Source organism: Phacochoerus africanus, chromosome 4, assembly GCF_016906955.1.
Source record: "Phacochoerus africanus isolate WHEZ1 chromosome 4, ROS_Pafr_v1, whole genome shotgun sequence".
Classification (NCBI taxonomy): domain Eukaryota; kingdom Metazoa; phylum Chordata; class Mammalia; order Artiodactyla; family Suidae; genus Phacochoerus; species Phacochoerus africanus.
Genome location: NC_062547.1, coordinates 125,578,397 through 125,588,343, shown reverse-complemented (window position 1 = coordinate 125,588,343; position 9,947 = coordinate 125,578,397).

Genomic DNA, 9,947 nt, shown 5'->3' with positions numbered 1-9,947 from the left:
AGCTGGGTTATGTTAATTTTTGTAAAGCACCTAAGGATAGGTGCAGGTTGCCATGGGAACCAACGGGGAAATTAGAGGATTTGAAGTTTCAGTTCCTCCCTCCCACATCAGGGAGAGAGGACAAGGGCTGAAAGATCTTGAAAGGAAAAGGGTTGAAAGATCTTTATGTTTCTGTTTTATTTTTTTTATTAATCACCATAATTAGTTGTGAAAACAGAATAAACACACTGCTAATCCAAAGGATTGTAAATAGTATACATATTATTTTAAGGCACCAGGTTTGGGGATGGTTTGTTAAATAGCAATAATTAACTGATACATACTATTTTTTTTTTTTTTTGGTCATCTTTTTTGCCATTTCTTGGGCCACTCCCGCGGCATATGGAGGTTCCCAGGCTAGGGATCGAATCGGAGCTGTAGCCACTGGCCTACGCCAGAGCCACAGCACCGAGGGATCCAAGCTGCGTCTGCAACCTACACCACAGCTCACGGCAACACTGGATCCTTAACCCACTGAGCAAGGGCAGGGATCGAACCTGCAACCTCATGGTTCCTAGTCGGATTCGTTAACCACCGCACCATGACGGGAACTCCTGATAGATACTATTTTTTCATTACCTACTTTCTAAAATCATTCATATATAATCATCCCCTGTGATCATATAGAATCATTCTTTTTTCTTCTCCTATTTACATCTACCAGGTTTCTTTTGCAATCTCTTATTATTATCCTCCTAAAATCTTTTTCTTTCCTTTTTTTTTTTTTTTTGGCTGCACCCATGACATGTGGAAGTTCCCAGGGATTGTACCCTTGCCACAGCAGCGACCTAAGCTTCCACAGCTGCGACCTAAGCTTCTACAGTGCTGCATCCTTACTTAACCTGCTGTGGCAAGAGGGAAGTCCTCTTCTCCTTACTCTTTATTTTTCTTTTTAGGGCTGCACCTGAGGCATATAGAAGTTCCTGGGCTAACTAACGGTCGAATTGGAACTGTAGCTGCAGGCCTATGCTACAGCCACAGTAAAGCCAGATCCAAGATGCATCCGAAACGTACACCACAGCTTGTGGTAACACCAGATTCTTAACCCACTGATCAAGGCCAGGGATCAAAATCGCATCCTCACAGAAACTATGTCAGGTTCTTAACCCACTGAGCCACAACAGGAAGTCTGCCCTCCTTAAATCTTAATTAAAATAATTTTTAGCAGAATATAGAGTCAATTTATAAAATCTCTTGTGTTTCTATAAACTAGCAACAAACAACAAGAAAATTAAGTTTAAATATTTTCATTTGCAATCATCTCAAAACACATAAAATATTTATGATCAAATTTAACAAAAGAAATGTAAAGCTTCTACACCGAACATTACAAACTGCTGAAAGAAATTAAACATCTGAATAAGTGGAGTGTATACCATTTTCATGGAATGCAAGACGCATATTGTTAAAGTGTAAACTGTCCCCAAACTGATCTAGAGATTCAATGCAGCTTCAATCAGAATTCCAGTAGTTTTTAAGGTAGGAATTGTCAGGCTGTTTCTAAAATGTATTGGAAAATGTATTGGAAATGTGAAGAACTTAAAACAGTCAAAATATTTTTGGAGGACTTTCACCTCCTGATTTCAAGACTTATTATAAAGTTACAATAAGCAAGACAGTGGACAGTGTGATAATGACATGGGAATAAGTGAACAGATCAGTGAAAAAAGAATAAGAAGTCGAGAAATAGATCTATACATGTAGGCAAACTGATTTTTGTCTTGGAGAAATAATCTTTTCAACAAATTATGCTGAGTCAACTAGATATCCATGTGAAAGAAACCCTCAACTCCTGTCCCATACTATACCCCAAAGTATTTCTGAATGGATCACAGACCTAAAAATAAAGCTAATATTATAAAGCTTCTAGAAGAAAACATGTAAGAAAATCTTGTCAATTTGGATTGGAAAATGATTTCTTAGGATGTAAAAGAAAAACAAAATGATAAACTGGACTTTATCAAAATTACAAACTCCTCAATTTCAAAAGACAGTAAGAAAATGTAAGTAAGTACATGGATGGAGAAAATATTTATAATATATATGCCTCACATAAGTCTTTTTTTTCAGAATATATAAAAAATCCTTAGACCCTAATAACAATATAAGAAAAAACTGGGTAAAAAATTGAATATATATTTCACAAGTGTGTAGCACACCAAAAACAGTGCACATGAAAGAATACCTCAATTGACATAAAACTGTAAACCAGCTATAAAGGAAAAAATAAAAATCATTATAAAATAAAAAATAAAATAAAATAAGAAAGAACACCTCAAAATCATAAGTCATTAAGGAAACGCAAATTAAAATAACAATACTACTTCATACCAATGGCTAAAACAATACAGACTGAATTATCATGGGTTGACAAAGATGTGGAACAAGAAGATCTCTATATGTGGTTGATGTGAATGTAAAATAATACAACTACTTATAAAAGTATTTGATAGCTTCTTATAAAATTAAACATGCACCTAACTCAAAAGATGCAGCAATTCTACCCCTAAGTATTTACCAAAAATAAATGACAAACCCATAGAATGTCTTATAGATGAATATTCAAAGCAGCTTTATTCACCATAGTCCCAGTCTGGAAAACAAACAAATTAATTATAGTATGTCCACAGCATGAAACACTATTAATTATGAAAAACAAATGAACTACTGACTGAGCAACAGCATGGATGAGTCTTACAGACATGCTGAGCAAAAGAACAGACACTAAAGGATACCTGCTGTGTAATTCCTACGTATATCAAGTCCTAAAACAAATAAAATAAATCTAGGTGAAAAAAAAATCAGAATTGTGGTTTCCCTGGGTAGGAGCAGAGTGGACTTATGGAGATGTCATGGAATGATGGGAATGGTCTATAATCTTCATTGTAATGCTGATTACAAGGGCATATACACTTGTTAAAACTCATCAAACAGTGTCTTTAGAAGTTGTGCATCTGATTTTATGTAAATTATATCTCAGTAAAGTTGATTTCTTTTTTAAAGAACCGTCCTGCCTGAAAGTAAAAAAATAGGAACTTTAAAAACTAAATAATGCCCCCTTTCTCATGTTTAGAGAAAACGCCTTTCCGCATGATTGTTTATAAACAAATAGTCTTTGTTGACTTTTACATTGTAATGTCCAAGTACCAAACAGTAACTAACAACAGTTATCATCTACTTAGTGCCTAGTATAAGCTAGATTCTCTGCCATATACTTACAAACACTTCATCCTCACAACAATCCTGCAAGATAAGGGTTATTATTTTTATTTTTGGTTGAGAAACTTGAGACTCAGAATAGTTAATTCATCCGAGAACTCCCTGTTAGTAAAGAGTAGAGGTTAACAGTTATCCAAGGACTGCCTGTCTCTATCACTCAGTTAACTTGTATGTCACACTAATCCCAAAGCCATTTACCAATAGGCACTAAATAGTCATTGCTAGTCTACTCATTTAATTGGTCTAGTCACAACCTCCTTGTTACGTAAACTTCAGTGAGTCACTAAGCCAAATTTTCCAATAATTAAAACAAACGAAGAAAACGAAAGAGACTAATATTTAACTTCTTTCTATCTCACAAGGCAAGAGTAACATAGTGTTTATAACAGGATCAAACGAGTTCAAGATGTAGCTCTGCCAATTGTTAACTGAGCATGTTACTTACTCTAAGGTTCTGTTTTTTTTTAACCCATAAAACAGAAGTATTAATAACTGCCTCAGAGTTGTTATGAGGATAAAAAGAGGTAGTACATTTAGGCACTTTGCACTGTGCCAGTAACATAGCAAATGACAAAAAATAGAAATGCTTATTATTAATGAGAGGACAGGTATTGTCCTTTAAAGAGGGTGATGAAGTTGTTTGTTTTTCTTATTACTGCTTATTTCCTTATTGAAAAGGCCCTGAGTATTCAACTCAATTATGTGGGCATGAGGATTCCTTCGTCAAAGATCATTTTGAGGTTTATACATTCATTTAAGATTTTTACTTAATATTCATTTAATATTTTCATTTAATCGATCCATTTAATATTTTCAAATATGCCATTGTATTATAGGTTCTTGTGTTAATTATTGGCAAAAACTTACACAGACCACTGATAATACAGTATGAAAGATATGTCGCTGGCAGAAAAGCCTGTCTTGTTCCCATAAATAGACCAAAATAGTGGTCAAACTGTTCAGTGCCATTATGTGACTTATTGGAGACAGAGTTCCCTCAGACTTCATGAGCCTCAAATTTTTTTTTTTTATCTGCCATCTTCTGGAAAGATGGCTGTGATCCATGAAATAGTTGAAATGTAAGAAAAGAAAATATGTAGACACCAAAGAAACCCATGTTTACAACAATATACTAACTATATAACTAAATAACTAACTGGGCTTGCTATAAAAGTCTCTCATAGATTCAGCAGTCATTATATAGATCTTTGATTCTTTGCTTAAGGTGCTGTATAATCAAGAAGAAGTGAGATGGCAAAATAAGCAATGTTTTAATAATAACAGAAAGAGAAAAAACAATGATTCTCAAAGTTGATTATGCAAGGATCAGCAAACAGGTGTTCACCTTTAGAGTCTCATCAAAATCCTTATTAACTCTGTCTCTACTCCAAATATCTATAACACCCTCAAATGTCCCGAGAGCTACTGTTTTACAGGAGAGAGAGAAAAAATAAAACTTCATATAATTTGCATTAGTTTCTTAGCAATCTGTGCTCCTGCTCCACTTGGGCTAAATGAAGGCAGTACACTTTGGGTTAAATTAAAGCAGAAGGACGACAATCTAATGGTGAAATACAAACACAGTATGTGACAAGTACATGAGGGAGATGCCTTAGTTAAGCAAAGATGTTCTTCTGACCTCTATCCTACCGTCTCAGAGGATCACACGCAGGTTACAGTAAATAATTTTTAGGGTTCTGAGACAGTGAAGCTGAGAAGCAGCAAATAAGGCAGGACATGGACCAAGGAGCATACTTCATTGTATTAATTAAAAACAGGAATGACCCTAGACACCTCTTTGTCATTGGATAGTCCATCAGGTCCAATCAAATCACTTGGAATTCACTTGTAGGCAGTCTTGCCAATTGGCTGACCCTTTATTTTTTGTGGTCAACATAACCAAATTACTTTGAACTCTGATTATCTGAATTTCAAAGACCCATTCTCCTATCATAACTTCACCCCCTCTCATCTTCCTATTTTGTTACAGTGAGTAACATTATTTACTCCAGCATGTATGAATATGCATTAAAGACACTAGAAAGAAATATTTTTTTGCATTCCCCAGGGTTAAGCTCCACTTTTCCATTCCCTAGGTGGCCCAAGGAGATGAGTAACCAAACAAGATATATTTAAAATTCATTATTTCTGGAATTCTTCTATTCAGTCTGTTTACAGATTTTTGTTATTATTATTATTTCAGTCTTGACACAGAGACAAGTGTGTACTGACTGTCTCTTTTTTATATTTGGGTGACTACCTGGAAGTGGTATGTGGCAGAAGACAAGAATAAGAAGAGAACACATGCACATTGTTAGCTTCAAAACTAATAGACTCCTCTCCTCCATTTTACTCCAAGTAAAAAGACATCTGGTTCATGCTGTTCCCCTTTCTAAATTGCCTTTAAAAATGTGCTCGGAGTCTTCATTTCCCTCTCAACACATCTCCCTCATGTTGGATATCATACCTATCTCTTTTCTCAATCATGTTTTACTTCCACATCTCTAACTTCCCACTTGCTTTGTTGATCTTACTTTCTGTGACATTTTCAAAGTACATGGCACCAAAGCACATATGGGCATTAGCCTACCAATAAACAACTGTGTGAGCTTCCTGAGCCCCAAAGAATCTATGCTCAGTTCAGTCTGTCGACCATGGCATTAGTGTTCTGGCATTCTACCTAATTCTATTTTACATTTACATGAATTATCCCCCAAATATAAATATAGTTTACAAATATTAGAAGGCACTTATGATTACTTTCACTTCTTGATCAGTGAGGCAGACACTGCACTTTAAATTCTTCCTATCAATAGCCTAGAACCTTGAAAATAGCATCATTCCAGCTCTCTTCTTCTTATGCTATATACTGAAGAACTGTCCACACAAAGAAGGTCTCAAGGTCAAAGCGGAATCAGCTATGGATCTTACTAAAGCTAAAGGCAAAGGTATCTTTTTTTTTCTTTCTTTTTTTCTTTTTAGGGCTGCACCTGTGGCATATGGAAGTTCCCAGGCTAGGGGTCTAATCAGAGCTGCAGCTGCCGGCCTACATCACAGCAATGCCAGATCTGAGCCATGTCTGCGACCTGCACCACACATCATGGCAATGTCAGGTCCTTAACCCACTGAGCGAGGCCAGGGATCAAACCCTCATCCCCACGGATACTAGTTGGATTTGTAACCTGCTGAGCCACAACGGGAACTCCCAAGGCAAAGGTATCTTGATGTAGCTGTAGTTATTACTATAATTATTAATGATTATTTCAATGTTGAGTAGAAGGAACCGTAGTTTTTCAGTACAGTAGTTTTGTCATTGAACAGGAGGCACAATGTGTGGCTAGGCTGTCTCTTGCAGGGTTTGCAAACATTTTCAATTGTCCCCAATGTGCTAGCCACATGTTTGTTTTCAGCTGGCTGGGTTGTAAGGCAGAAGAGTTTAAAGAAAGTAGAAGAGAGAAAAAACCAACTAAGCATCTCATTAGGAAGTATGACAAAGGGTAATAATGTGTTCCCCCCCCTCCAAAGTAGTGTGTTTGAAAGAAAAGAAATAGTGTACACATTAATATTCTCATCAGTTATTTTACTCTGATAAAACATTAAGTTGGAGCAGTTTTTTTTTTTGACTTTTTGTCTTTTTGCCTCTTCTAGGGCCGCTCCTGCAGCATATGGAGGTTCCCAGGCTAGAGGTCTGATCGGAGCTGTCACCGCCGGCCTACACCAGAGCCACAGCAATGCGGGATCCAAGCTGCATCTGTGATCTACCCCACAGCTCAGGGCAATGCCAGATCCTTAACCCACCAAGGAAGGCCAGGGATCGAACCCGCAACCTCATGGTTCCTAGTCGGTTCCTTAACCACTGAGCTACAACCACTCCTAGAGCAAATTTTTTTTTAAATCGATAAACTTGATTTAGCCAGAGGTGTTCTTTTTTTTTTTGAATGGCTATACTTGCAGCATATTGAAGTTCTTGAGCCAGGGACTGAATCTGAGCTGCAGCTGTGACCTATGCTGCAGCTGTGGCATTGCCAGATCCTTTAATCCATTGTGCTGGGTTGGGGATGGAACCCAAGCCTCTGCAGCTGACTCAAGCTGCTGCAGTTGGATTCTTAACCCACTGCACCATAGCAGGAACTCCTCAACCATAAATTTTGGTAATGAATTAACCAACTGGCATTCATTGAGTACTCAGGTGTGCAAATCACCATTACAGTATACTACATTTTGCAGTATAAATATGTTCAAGAAATATTTGTAGAACAAATAAAGGTATACTGAATTTCTGATGGGAAACATGTAAAAAGGGGAAATAGCAGTTGGTAGACTCTCACACATAAAATACATCCAAAGTTATAAAGTCCAACTAAACGAGTTATTCAAATAAATATTAATAATTGCAATGAAACATTATAGAAAATGAATTGAAAGTAGCTGGAATTACTTGGATATTCACAAAAATCAGAAATTTTAAAACTAGGAAAAATAGTTTAGAAATGATTTGGGTTAACCCTTGAATCCTACATGTAACTAAGAGCAGGGAAAGTAAGTCAGCTGTCCAAAGATACACAACTTTTTTTTAATGCAAATACCAGGATTGAAAGCTAGAGCATTTTATCTAGGATTTAGAAAAACTTTCTATCCTCCCATTAGGGGGACACTCTAGTTTGCCCTTCTGACAATCTGAACTGTCTTTTCTCAGCAATGTGTGGTCAAGCCCTGGCAGCTGTGGGCTTCTTTTTTTCTGGGGAATGAGCTGTTCATGGGTGAATACAGAGCATTTTTCTGATGAGAGATAATTATATTCTCTCCCTTCCTGCTTCTCCTATAATTTGGCCTATCCACCATCCAAATTATATACACCTGCTTCTTCTTTTTACTCCATCTTCTCTTTGCGGGTTCTGAGATTGAATAGCTTAAGTCTATACAATGCAGCCAGCCTATAAAATGATACCTAGGGATGCCTCTGACCTTTATACAGAGGGATGGCACTGCTAATCTGCTATCCAAGGGATTTGCACTTGAATTTTTATCTTTGTAACTTAAGTAATAGATTTGGCAATCCACTGGCAAGCTTCTATCTGATACCCCTTCGTGACCAAGGATGCCGGGTGGTCACCAGCATAGCAACTCTAACTTGACTCAATAAGAGCCAAATCTATCATCTTGGATTAAGAATCATGAGATCTGGTTGGTTAAGAGAACCCGCAAACTACCCCTGCCCCCCTCCCCCAATCCCTCAGCCCCCCTGGCCACCTCAGTGTCAGTCAGGGTTCCTCAGTGGCAAAACAACAGACATTGACTGATCACACTAAACCACAAAGGAATGCAGTGGAAAAATGGAAGGAAAAGCTGAAGCACCAGGTCTTAGAAGGTACTGGCCTAAAACACCAAAAGAGGAATCCACGCAGCAAGAACTCATAGAAACTTTCTTTCCTAGAGGGAAGAGTGGGCTCCAACATTTCTGACCTTTGTGTACTTCTGCTCAAGATTTGAATTCTAAGGAGACGGCTTTATTAGTTACACTTGAATCTCTGCATGACCACTGCTTGAAGTAGGGGTAGTCTCCTTAATGCTAGTCCCACTTTTGCAACTGGAAAGGGAAAGTCTCCCAAAGGAAAATACATTTGTTCTAACCAGGAAAAAAAAAAAAAAGTGAAATAGGTGCTGTTCAGAGGTCCACCAAATCAGCAGAGGTCAACCAAAATGTGGTTAAATACGGATAGACAGAGACCAACAGATAGGTGAATATTGAAGTATACAACAGCTCAATCGATGACAACAATAAAAAGGTTAAAAAGAACTGGTTCTGAGTCTAGTTTTGAAACAAGCGGTTAATTTTTTTTTTTCTCCCTTTGAAATGCTTCCAGCACTGCCTAAACCCTGAGTGGTACATGAATAACTGGTCCATTAAGCATCTCTTTCCAGTGGTTATTATCTACTTCCTACCCACATCCTCCTACCCATTCTCCTCTGACTACTCCCATTCCCTTCTCCTTACCAAAATCTGAAACCCAAGGCTGTTACTTCAGCAACCCCTTTGTTCAGTTTGTAAGATCAATCAAACACCAGGATGAAAAATCAGGGTTCTTTACTGACTTTTCAATATTTAGCAAAAGGTGATTTAAGATTTAAAAAAAATCCAAAGTCAAACTTCCTTATTAGACATATAAAGAGAAAAAAAGTCAGATGAAATGCTTATTTGAAACTGCCTTTCTGAGTGTTCTACAGACAGGCTTACTCTAGCTCCCTTTACTCAAACTTCCTGATGGACATTGGAAATGAAAGATGGTTCTTCACTTCCACTCAAAGTACAAATCAGGCCGGCATTTTTAAAAAGAGACAGGTTTATTCTCTGCTTCAGTGTTAGTTGGCTTTGTTCCCTGTAAAATTTCACTTTTGGTTATTAAAATATTCACTGTAGGAAATAAATTTGTAACCCATTTCTCATATTACCTACACACAGAAAAACAAAATTTGATATCTTGAGGCTTATTTGCTGAGGGCGCTTCCCATGAAAGCGAGGAGTGTGCATTGGGAAATCTGTCTGGTTAACTCCTTATGGATAAACGTTAGTCACAATCGTCCCCCCGCCCACCGCTTCCCCCTCCCCGACTCTCGCCCCCAGCACCCTCCCCACCTCCTGACTTCCCGCCTCTCCCGGGCTGGTGACTTAATAGCATTTTTCTTCGTGC